Source organism: Anomalospiza imberbis, chromosome 2, assembly GCF_031753505.1.
Source record: "Anomalospiza imberbis isolate Cuckoo-Finch-1a 21T00152 chromosome 2, ASM3175350v1, whole genome shotgun sequence".
NCBI lineage: Eukaryota > Metazoa > Chordata > Aves > Passeriformes > Viduidae > Anomalospiza > Anomalospiza imberbis.
This window is the reverse complement of record NC_089682.1, coordinates 86,236,480-86,247,287: the sequence shown is the minus strand read 5'-3', so window position 1 is coordinate 86,247,287 and position 10,808 is coordinate 86,236,480. Positions and strand designations below refer to the sequence as shown.

The following is a 10,808-nucleotide window of genomic DNA, read 5'->3' as shown; positions in this document are numbered from 1 at the left end:
AATGACGGTGTGGTTATTCTGAAGCTGGCCTGCTGATGCAAGATGCAGTACACAGCAACAGAGGCCAGGTGAGCAGTACTTCCTCTGGGCCCGCAGGAACCCTGAGCCTCCAGAGAACCCACATGTGCCAGCTCAGTCACCCTGGCAGGTGACCAGCCAGGGTGATTCCTTCTACCAGCACCTGGCATCAGGCTGCAGTGTCCCTGCCTCTTCCCATGCCTGCAGCAAATGAAGCAGCTAATGGCAGAAGAGAAAAAAAAAAAAAGCCCTACATCAAAGGCATCCTGATAATAGCAGAGCTGAGACCCTCTCCCAGGATGTGGTACCAAGTTGCTGCCATGACTGAGCCAGAGAAGGTCTTCCACATTCCAGGAAGGACACCCTAATAGGGAGCTGAGACATGAGTTGACCAGGCTGAGAAGAACTATGGTCTGGGCTCAGGTTTAGCAACAGAGACTGCTGCTTGAGCAGCAATGGATGTTCAGACCTTTTCTCTGTCTACTTGGAAGAGCCAGCAAAATGCCCCCAAGAGAGCATGGCTGCTGGAGTCTCAGCTCAACATTATGGTAGGGAGAAATTTATTGGTGCACAAAGGGAGACTAACTACTATGCTGATTGAAAATGACTTTAGGGGAATATAGGTCAGCAGAGCATAATCTGTCCTGCAGTTTGGCCAGGATACTATGTTGGTACCTTGGCCACAAACTCTGCCAGGAGAGGTTCATGGATTGTGCATAGTTAAAATAGAGGATTGTGTTGCATTCTGAATACACAGGAGCAGTGCTAGCAGCCAGAGTTAATAGTCAGAGCCAGATGCTCGCCCACCTCCCACTCCTCCCCAGAAAACAGGATGCCTTTCTTGTCTGCTACTCGCTGTTCCCAGCACCAGCTGATGAGGCGTCTCCTTCTCCCCCGGCTGGTACAAAATAGGCGTCCATCTTCCAGGAAAGGCACAAATCTTCTTTGACAAGCAGTGATATTAACAGGGATTAGGGAATGCAAGAACCACTGCCAGAATTGAACAAAGGATGCAGCCCAGGCTGCTTGGCCCTGGAAGCTTTTTAATCAAGATTAAAGGTTACACTGAGGATGGGGCTGTATTTTCAACCCGCCATGAAACCACCCGTTCGCTTATCCATTCAGAGCAAGGATTTCTGAGCAACAGTCAGCCTGTGATGGGGGGCTCACTCCAGCATCCATCCTAACCTCAGGAATGGGGTGCAGTGATGGAAAGGGGGCATTGTGGCTGACGAGGCAGCTAATAAAGGCATCACCCCTGCTGGCTCGCATTGCTTCCCAAGCTTAGATAGCATCACGGCACAAGATCTTCTCCTATCAGAGCTCCCTTGGTGCATGGATGACAGGCAAGCCTTGCCTTTAAACCCCACGGGACCCTCTTTGCCAGGAAAGGATTTCCATTCTCTCAAAAGCAGTGAGTTTGGTAATCTGCAAAGAACATCCATCTCTGCCTCCTCATCTCCACTCATGTCCTCTTGCAGCAAGTCCCCACTGCGTACCCAAGGCAAGGTCTGGACCTGCATAGACAGTAAACAAAAGCGCCTGCAAATAATAAAATCCCATGTCAATGGAATTTGTGTTTTCCAGTGTTTTACCAAGATTATTTTCTAGATGCATTCAAACTTTTTTTTCTTATATTTGATCTCTTTTATTTTTAAAAGATCCTCAGGAACATTTGCCATTTGTTTGTGGGATGAGAAGTGATAGATTAAACTCTAGCAACAGCTGCTGTCTGAGTACCAGGATCACACTTGGGGCTTGGGCATACATTTCTGACACTTGATACTGAAGTTTCAATGTCTTGAAGTCATGTGTGTGTTAACATAGCCACAAGACCACTTTAAAAGATTCAGAAAAAGCAAACTCTTTAGCTTTTGCATAGAGCAGAATAATCACTCTGACTGACACCTAGTGCAGATAAACTCTTTAAAACGTCCAGTTTTCACAGCCATTTCAGCTATGGCAAAGTGGGTCTAGACACAGGGCATAGAATTTTCATGGTGAGCTGAGGGAACATTCAGGCTGAGCTTTCTTCACCACAGCTGGGCTGCTGCTGGCACCACAGCCAAACTGGGTGCAGTGCAAAGTCTGTGTACACCAAGGGGTGTGTGTGTGTGTGCGCACATTACTGCATGTGTGGCAGCAATTCTCTGTGTGTTTTAAAATGCCACCCCATCCATATGATATGCTGGACGACGAAAACATTTACACATGAAGTTACATGCTGACTCTTGTCTGGATTTGAAGCTGGTTACACCCAGCCTTTGGTTTCATGCGGTTTTAAATGAAGGTTTTCTTCCTCATCCTTAGAAGCGCCTCTATAGTCAAACAGGAAAGAGGAGAGGGAAAGAAAACAAACCCAGGCATGATTCAAGGCACCCACCAAACACAGCTGTCTCTGGTTACTAGGTGTCTGTTATCCTGTATCAGTCATATGTGGACAGCCATTAAGTACATGTGTAAATAATCACAACTGCTGAGCCCCTTATGGGTTTCAGCAAGAAAAATTGCCTTTGTGAAATTGCCACAGGATGTGCCTTATTCTCTGGTCTGTATTCATTATTCTCTTGTATAAAAATTTCATTTACGTAGTCAGAAACAATGCCATGAGATCTAGGCCAGAAACCGCACACCCTAACTAACCAGGAAGAAAAGCCAAAGCAAATATTCCTGGGCTCTGCAATACACAGTACACACTGGATAATTACCCACCCAAAATATTCAGAGGATAACAAATACAGTATTAAAAAGAAATAATGTCAGGATCGGTCCATGAGCCATTCAGCGGCCAAGTGCTGAAGTAACAAATTACAACTTTGAATCAGTTGCTCGAGGGTCCATTCAGTGCCATGGGGGCTGTGGGTTCTCCCCCACTGCTGGTGCCCGCCGCAGGGCTGGGGGGTGCCAGAGCAGAACGCCCTTCCCGCCAGCTCTGAATAACCACCCTGCCCATTTCAGCACAGCCTGCAATGCACAGAGCTCTCAAAAGCCAGTGCTGAGGACAGCAGCTGCCCTGAGAACCCCAAGCTGCAAAGGAGCATCTGGGCTTGTGCCAGCCACTTAGTGCTGGACCTGCTCCCATATGTGTGTGGACTGACTTCCTTCAATGCAGTACATTTGGTCCCTCCTCAGGATGCTGAAATAAATAAGGTCACTTGCACAAACACACCCTGTTTATCTTCATCGCTGCCACCAGCTCTCACCCTCTTCAAATATGACTGCTATGTCCCTACTCACGTACCCTGCTCCGACACCCCTACTATGGTCTCCCTCCTGACTAACAATGCTGGTTTCACATTGCAATCAAAATGAATCCCAAGAAGTGGTCCTGCAGCTGGTAAGAAATTGAATGTTATGATGACTTAAAGGCTTAGGAGAGGGCAAGGGTCAAGTGGATTACCCTCCTCATATAGCTCACAGGTTTTCTATTAGGAAAATCCCCCTCCAGTGTCAAGAAGGCAAGTTATAGAGATCACAAACAAAGTTTCTTCTCAAGACAGCACTTTCTCAAGACCCACCTCCTCCCTCTCTCCCCATCTCCCACTGACCTCCACCTGTTAAAACCTCTGCGTGGCTTACTTCAAAGCGGGTTGCAATTTCTAACTCCAGTGCTCCTCCATGGACTCTGGGTGCCAGTTGTGATCTGAATGAATAAATAATCATGTAAGCAGATACACTTAGCTCTAGATTACTTTTGAGAAGAGAGGTGCAAAGGCATTTCCCTAAGATACACACTAAGGTGAATGGAAAAGAGAGGATCTAGACACTGAGGGAACTTCCAGGGTTCAGTGCTTTGAACTAACTTATTAGCCTACTAACAGATTAACTGTTCATAAAAAAACCCAAAAAACCAAACCAAAACAAAAAAAAACCACAAAAACAAACTAGCCAAACAAACAAAAAACAAAACAAAAAAAACCCAAACAGACAAAACTCAGCAAACAAACACAAACAAACAAAAAAACCCCAAACCCAAATCATAGATCTTATTACTCCAATGCATCTCAGCATCCCAATACAAAATGGAAGGACTGCCTGTCCTTCCATTTTCACATCACATTTCCTCCAACATTGTGGCAAAATTTTCCTAATTCTGCCATTAAATCCTGGATAGCTGTGCCAAAGCCACCACCATTAAATGGAAGTTGCCAGTGGATAGATGCGGGCTGATTTGGTCTCCGAAGCACGTGACCTACCCAACATAGAGAAGCTTATCCAATGGAGCACTGTGATTTGTATTTAACACTCCAGAATAGCCCATCAGGCATCCTGCAGCAAAGAGAAAGGAGGAAAAAAATTGACATGACAGCAAAAGATAATTTTTCTCCTGATGCAGACAGGAATCTAATATTGTACATCAATCAGGGGCTACTAACTGGCCAGATCTGGACTCAGAATGTTTACACTGATATAACTGAGGAAATCTTCCAGCTCAGCTTACTCTTATAACAGACTTGGCATGTGCAGCTTTTGTTTACCTACAAACTTTCTGGTGAGAAATATGTTGGGAAGAGGCTTTGTTTGCTATGGTTTGCTTTTACAGTGCTCTGCTGGTATCTGTTTTGCTAGTATACAGAGGAAAACTTCCTTGCAATCTGGCATGGCCCCATTTCTGAGTTTTCCTCTTCCAGCAGAAATTTTTAACTCAGCCAGTTCATGGTTATTCCCAATTTTCCCAGCTTCCCTTGTTATTGCTCAGGGCTGCAGCTTGGCCCTAGTCTCTGAGAGAAACTCATGCCTTGAAACAGGAGTGTGCACTAGGATTCATCTATCTCCACCACCTGGATGATCTCTGGAGGAAAAAAGCAGGGTTAAGCTATAGGACTGCATCAAGAACCACCTTAATGAGACTGTTTCACTGCAGGTGAAATACCTCTGAAATGGGTGGAATGACACATATTCAAAACTGGAATAATGCAGCTGGGTACTCATCTCCCAGTAACCCAGCTGGGGGCTGTCCATGCACACACACCTTTGAATATCCACACAGGGAATGACAGATCACAGTGCTGCAACTTGCAGTAATAGGAGAAAACAACAGATCAAAGGTGGCCTCTTAATCTGTTTTGATCTGTGCTCCCCCATCTCAGTTCACAAGGCAGTACTTCGTGTGCATGGCTGGAGGGGACCATCCAGCATTTGTGCTTTTATTGTCTAGGAGACTTAGACTCCAGCCTGAGTGTAGTCCAACACACATTTTGCTATATGCTCTATTTCCTATGTGTCTATGAGATCATTTTTCTACACGTGAAATTATAACATGAAGATTCACATATGCTTACACAGCTTATATCTATTATTATTTGTTAAACACTGAGAAGTTCCTTGGCACAATACAGGCCCAGCATGGAGACATATCAAGCCCTGAAGCCATGCTTCATGTGAAGTACACTCAAAATGGCTATTCTGGCTGAAAGAGCAGTGGTAGGAATTTCAAACCACTTCCCTTCCTTGGAGTTCTGAGCAGATTCATGACATTTCTGGCAATGCAGCTTAAAAAGCCATTCACAGAAATTTGTGCTGCAGTCATCACAAAAGCTTTCTTTTTTTCCGCTCATGCAAAACCCAATTTTCAGTGCAAAATATACATTTCAGCAAGCTTAAGATAGTCCATTAAGATTTTGGAATGCAATTTTAGATCAAAATTATAATAATAAAATGTCACTGTTCCTTTTTTAGTTGATAGTTATAATAATGTTGGTTGTTCATGAAGAAGCTCACATCTTAGCAAAACTTGTAACACACATTTTCCAATTTCTAATTTATTGTGTTATTCTCCTCAGCCTACATCTCTCGTATTCCTTGCAGGAGCATTAAATGAGAGCTGAAACAACATGGCTGAAACAGATCTCCTCGTTCTCTTTCCTCTCTCTTCCTTTTTTGGTTTCCATCCTCTCGTTCTGGTTCCTCATCTCTCCTGAAGACAAGGGCAGAGGGTGGCTGGATGCTGTCCCAGATTCACAGGGTGCCATGTGGCCATCCATGTCCTCTCTCACAATCCCACTCCATGTGCAAAGGAGAATTTGTCTCACCTCCCCTGACGTGTCTAAAATACAGATGTCTGTATCTAGGCTATGTGCCTGAAGCTCTCTCAGTACCAAGAGGAAGAAACAGGCATGGATAAAGTGCAATTCACCTCATCCTAGGTGGGGTAGTGCCCAAAATAGGTCAGATGAATCATGGCTTCAAAGTGCCATGCTCTGCAGACCACAAAGAGAGCCTAGATGACTAAATGTTTAGTGTTAGCTGAGACAAAGCCTGTCTTCAGGCATCTTTCCTTTATGTCATTATTCTGTCTATTCCCATGTTGCTCCCAGCACGTTATCCTCCTGAACTGTCCAACTAGCTTTCCTTCTCATGAGTAGCAATACCCAAAGAAATGGTAACTTTCCTCCAGCTGCTACTCTGAAGCAATTTCCCAGCCTGGGCTTTCTTCTCAGATATCTCACTGATGTAGCATTTCATGGAGTGCCTTGCAATAATCATTTGCAAAAGCTCCTAGCTTGTATTTCACATCTCTTTTCAGAATTCACCTCTACCAGGATGCACACGCTAGAGATCGCCTATTGCTAGCAGCTAAGTAGGTGGTCTTTTGGGAATCATTAACATTCTTCCTCTTGTGCATTAACCCCTCCAAAAAAACTTGTAAGAGTGAAACTTGCTATTATCCTACCACCAATATTCTAGGGCTCGCAGAGCCATGGACTCGAGCCCCTCAAGTCTACAGGGTGGGTTTATACAGGGGTTTACAATAGCTTTCTGACACTGTGTGAATGGCAGCATAAGTTACAATGCAGAAATAGATTAACAAGATAAAGTGGTTTTACTTCTTCTTTAAATAGCCCTTACAGGCACCAGAGTTCCTCTATAGATTTAAAGGAGTCTTTTCTTCTTACTCCTCCACCTTCCACATTTTAAGCAGGTAGCTATGAATGGAGTACACATTGTGAAATGCCATTGCCTCTTCATCAGGTTACAGCACTAGAAGAAAAAAAAAAGAAAATCCAAAAGAAAATCACTTCTCTTTCCAGTCTCACTCTACCTCAGAGTTCCCCCTAATAGCTGAAAGGGATTAAGATCTTAAATAACTTGCTGACAAAACCACTGTACAATAGTTGGTAACATTGAGAGGAGATGTTCAGCTTTGTTTTTTTTCATGCTCATAGAGGGTCTGACTAAAATCAACTATTCTTCTAGCCCATAAATAAATGCAAAGCCTGATCCAGTCACAGGAACTCCCAGCACAGGGTTGAGGCTTCCAAGAGCATGATTTCTGGAAGGAGTTCTTCCCATGTGGGTACAGTGTGTGCCAGCAAATATCTGCTTTGGCAGGAACAGAGCTTGGTAATCTGAAGTGCCAAATACCCACCCATCTCACAGAAATCCATGAGATCCCAAAATCCAAGAAAATGGGAGATGGAAAAAATCTTTGCTTTTGCCCATTAACAGCGTGCTCCTGAAGAGGCTGAGGGCTCACAGAGAAGTTGCTTTCCTCTTCTGCAAAATGTCAAAAAATAAACGTCCAGTACTAAGAGCATCATCCTATCACTGCACCTACACCTCCCAGCTGGCATTCGGACACGCCTGTAGCAGCTGGCAGGAATCCCAGATCAGAGTGAGCATGCAGGCACAAGCATGGAGCTGAAATAGTGCTGAAACTAACAGGAAAGGAGGCAGGACAGCAAAAGCACAGAGATCTGCACTGCTGCCCTTGTATTCTAACATTGTGCAGACTCAAACAGAAGCCAGCCTACTCAATTTTGTGTACAGCAGAGGAAGCAAGTAATTCTAGGAGAGGGATTAAACTTCTGCCTACCAGTCTTCAAGAGTGAAAAATACCTGTACAAGGCACCCAGAATATCCCTTAACATCAGCAGTTTTTGCTTAGCACAACCTGGTGTCAAGTAATAAAGAAAAATCACTGAGTTGTTGCCAGTTGCACTTCTGCTACGGTTTGGAAAGCCAAGACCAGCTCTATGGCAGGATCAACAGAACAAGCCAAGAACCAGCAGCCTATTTGTAGCTCAAATTGGTGGTTTCCTTTCTACATGGGTGGTAGGAACCATCTGGTCCCACTTAGACATTTATAGGAAACATGTACAGGTCAGAGCAAGACATTTCAAGGATATTTTTCTAATTGAGAAGGGGAAAGAGGTACTTCCATAAAGCCATCACATCCTAAGATAAGCTCAGCTAAATGAACCTTGCTTTTCATGGATGGTAAGGAGAACTTCAGACTCATTGGATTGCCAGTGAGTGGCACGATGCATCCTACACATAGTACCTAAGCCTTCCACACCTTTGCAACACCACTGCTGAACATTTTAACTGCAATTGTGTTTTGGAAACTACAACCCAGACAGACGAGATTCCCTGCATCAGCATCTTCCACATATTACCAGCCCCACACAACTATGCTTAGGTCTGTTTCACAACAAAATCCTTATTTCTGCCTCAGCTTTGGAGGTCTGACTCTTCTGCATGGCTCTCCTGGTGCACGTACTGTCCAAGATAAAAAGGCCCAACCCTGGTACTGAAGAGGAATGGTGTCCATATGAGTATTGCCCTCAGCCTGTACCTTCCTAACCTTTCCTCTCCACTCTGACAGTCCGGTGACTCCTATAGAGACAGCTATTGTAAGGATCACTTTTCAGGTTCCACCTGGCAGGGTTAGTGTGTGCCTTCAACCCTCACCCAGAGCTCAAGACATGGCCTTCAAAATGCATTGCAAACACAAATCACCTGAGACTTCAAGCTGCTCTGGCTTGTGCCTCATTAAGCTGCATGGTGATAACAGACAGTGATAACAACTGTGAAATCCACACCTGAAGCCAATTGGTTCTTGTGAGATGTACTTTTGCCACTGGCCTTATGCTGCCTGCAAAGAAACACTAGGTCAGAACAAACAGAAGAGCAAGAAAGCATCATTACCAGGCAGGCACTGAGCAGAGACTTTTTTTCCCTGTGGTAATTTACTCTATAGTTTTCAGATTTGCTAGTCTGTTTCGGGTCATGTTGTTTCAATGTCTTTTCTCCAAGAATAAATACAGCATGAAAAGTCTCCTAATGGACCCCTGTAGACAGAGTCTAACTCCAGGTCATAGAAGCAACTGGCAAACATACTCACAAGCTATAATATCCACATGACAAACCTCAATATTCACTTACGCCCCATTAACTCCACCATCAGCATGAGCCCTGTGCTTCCAACAGCATGGGTGAGGGACCCTGGGGAGCCAGATGGAGATGTCCCAACTGTGTGCCTGGGTATACCCAGCAGTGGGGACCAGAGCCGGGCAGCAACATTCAAATGATGGTACTTCCCAACTCTGTACAGAGGCTAAATCCAGCACTGGATATTCAGAATCACAGAATCATTTAGGTAGGAAAATACCATCGAGCTCAAACATTAACCCAGCACTCCCAAGGCCAACAATAACCATGTCCCTAAGTGCCATATCCTCCATGTTCTTTAAATACATCCAGGGATGGGGACTCCACCACTTCCTTGCACAGCTTTTCCAGTGTTTGATAATGCTTTCAGTGAATCATTTTTCCGAATATCCAATCTAAATCTTGCCTGACACCCCTTGAAGCTGTTACCTCTCTTCCACTGCTTGTTACTTGAGGGAAGAGAACAACCTCTCCTTTTCTACAACCTCAGATAGTCATAGAGAGTGACAAGGTCCCCTGTAAGCCTCCTTTTCTCCAGGCTAAACTATCCCAGCTTCCTCAACTGCTTCTCATAAGATGTGTGCTCCAATCATTCTCTGGACCTGCTCCAACACCTCATTGTCTTTCTTGTAGTGGGGGGCCCAGAACTGGACACAGGGTTGAGGTGTGGCCTCACCAGTGCCGAGTACGGGGGGATGATCACTGCCCAGCTCCTGCTGGCCACACTATTTCTGATCCAGGTCAGGATGCCATTGGCCCTCTTGGCCACCTGGGCACAGCTGGTTCATGTTCAGCTGCTGTTGACCAGCACCCCCAGGTCCTTTTCCAAAGGGCAGCCTTCCAGCCACTCTGTCACCAGCCTGTATCACTGCATGGGGTTGTTGTGACCCAAGGGCAGGACCTGGCACTTCACCTTGCTGTACTTCCTACAAATGGCCTAGGCCCATTGATCCAGCTCACCCACATCCCTCTGCAGAGCCTTCCTGCCCTTCAGCAGATCAACACTCTCACACAACTTGGTATCCTGTGAAAATTGACTGAGGGTGCACTCAATCCACTTACCCAGGTTGTTGATAAAGAAATTAAACAGGACTGTCTCCAAAACTGAGCCCTGGGGACACCACTTGTGACCAGCCACCAGCTGGATTTAACTCTATCCACCACTCTCTGGGCCCAGTCATCCAACCAGTTTTTTTACCCAGCAAACAGTGCACCTGTCCAAGCCATAAGCCATCCTCCATGAGGATGGAGATTGTTCTTAGCCCTCCTTGTGTTGCTGATGAATTGATAGAAACAATTTTATTGCTTTTATGCCAGTAGCCAGATCAAGTTCTAGCTTGGCTTTAGCCCTTCTAATTTTCTCCCTGAATAACCTCACAACAGCCTCATACTCCTCCTGAATTGCCTGCCCCTTCTTCCAAAGGTCATAAACTCCCCATTTTTCCCTGAGTTTCAGCCAAAGCTCTCTGTTCATCCAAGCTTCTTCTTCCCCACTGACTCATTTTTCAGCATACGGGGACAACCTGCTTCTAGACTTTTAAGATTTCCTTCTTGAAGAATGTCCAGCCTTCCTGAACCCCTTTTCCCTCAGGACTGCCTCCCAAGGGACTCTCTCA

At 45.2% G+C, this 10,808-nt stretch overlaps 1 long non-coding RNA gene across 5 annotated transcripts; it reads right to left on the bottom strand.

Annotated features, from left to right (window-relative positions):
- Positions 1-555: 555 nt before the first annotated feature.
- LOC137469475 (uncharacterized) lies at positions 556-9,898 on the bottom strand. Of its 5 annotated transcripts, none has more exons than XR_010996547.1 (4): positions 8,222-8,915; positions 6,868-6,999; positions 1,470-1,560; positions 556-961 (listed from the first exon to the last, which is right to left on the bottom strand). It is a non-coding gene; the product is annotated as an uncharacterized lncRNA (long non-coding RNA). The 5 variants fall into 5 exon arrangements; XR_010996546.1 differs by having other exon boundaries at positions 556-958; positions 8,222-8,914; XR_010996545.1 differs by having other exon boundaries at positions 556-1,560; positions 8,222-8,910.
- Between the last annotated feature and the right edge of the window lie 910 nt (positions 9,899-10,808).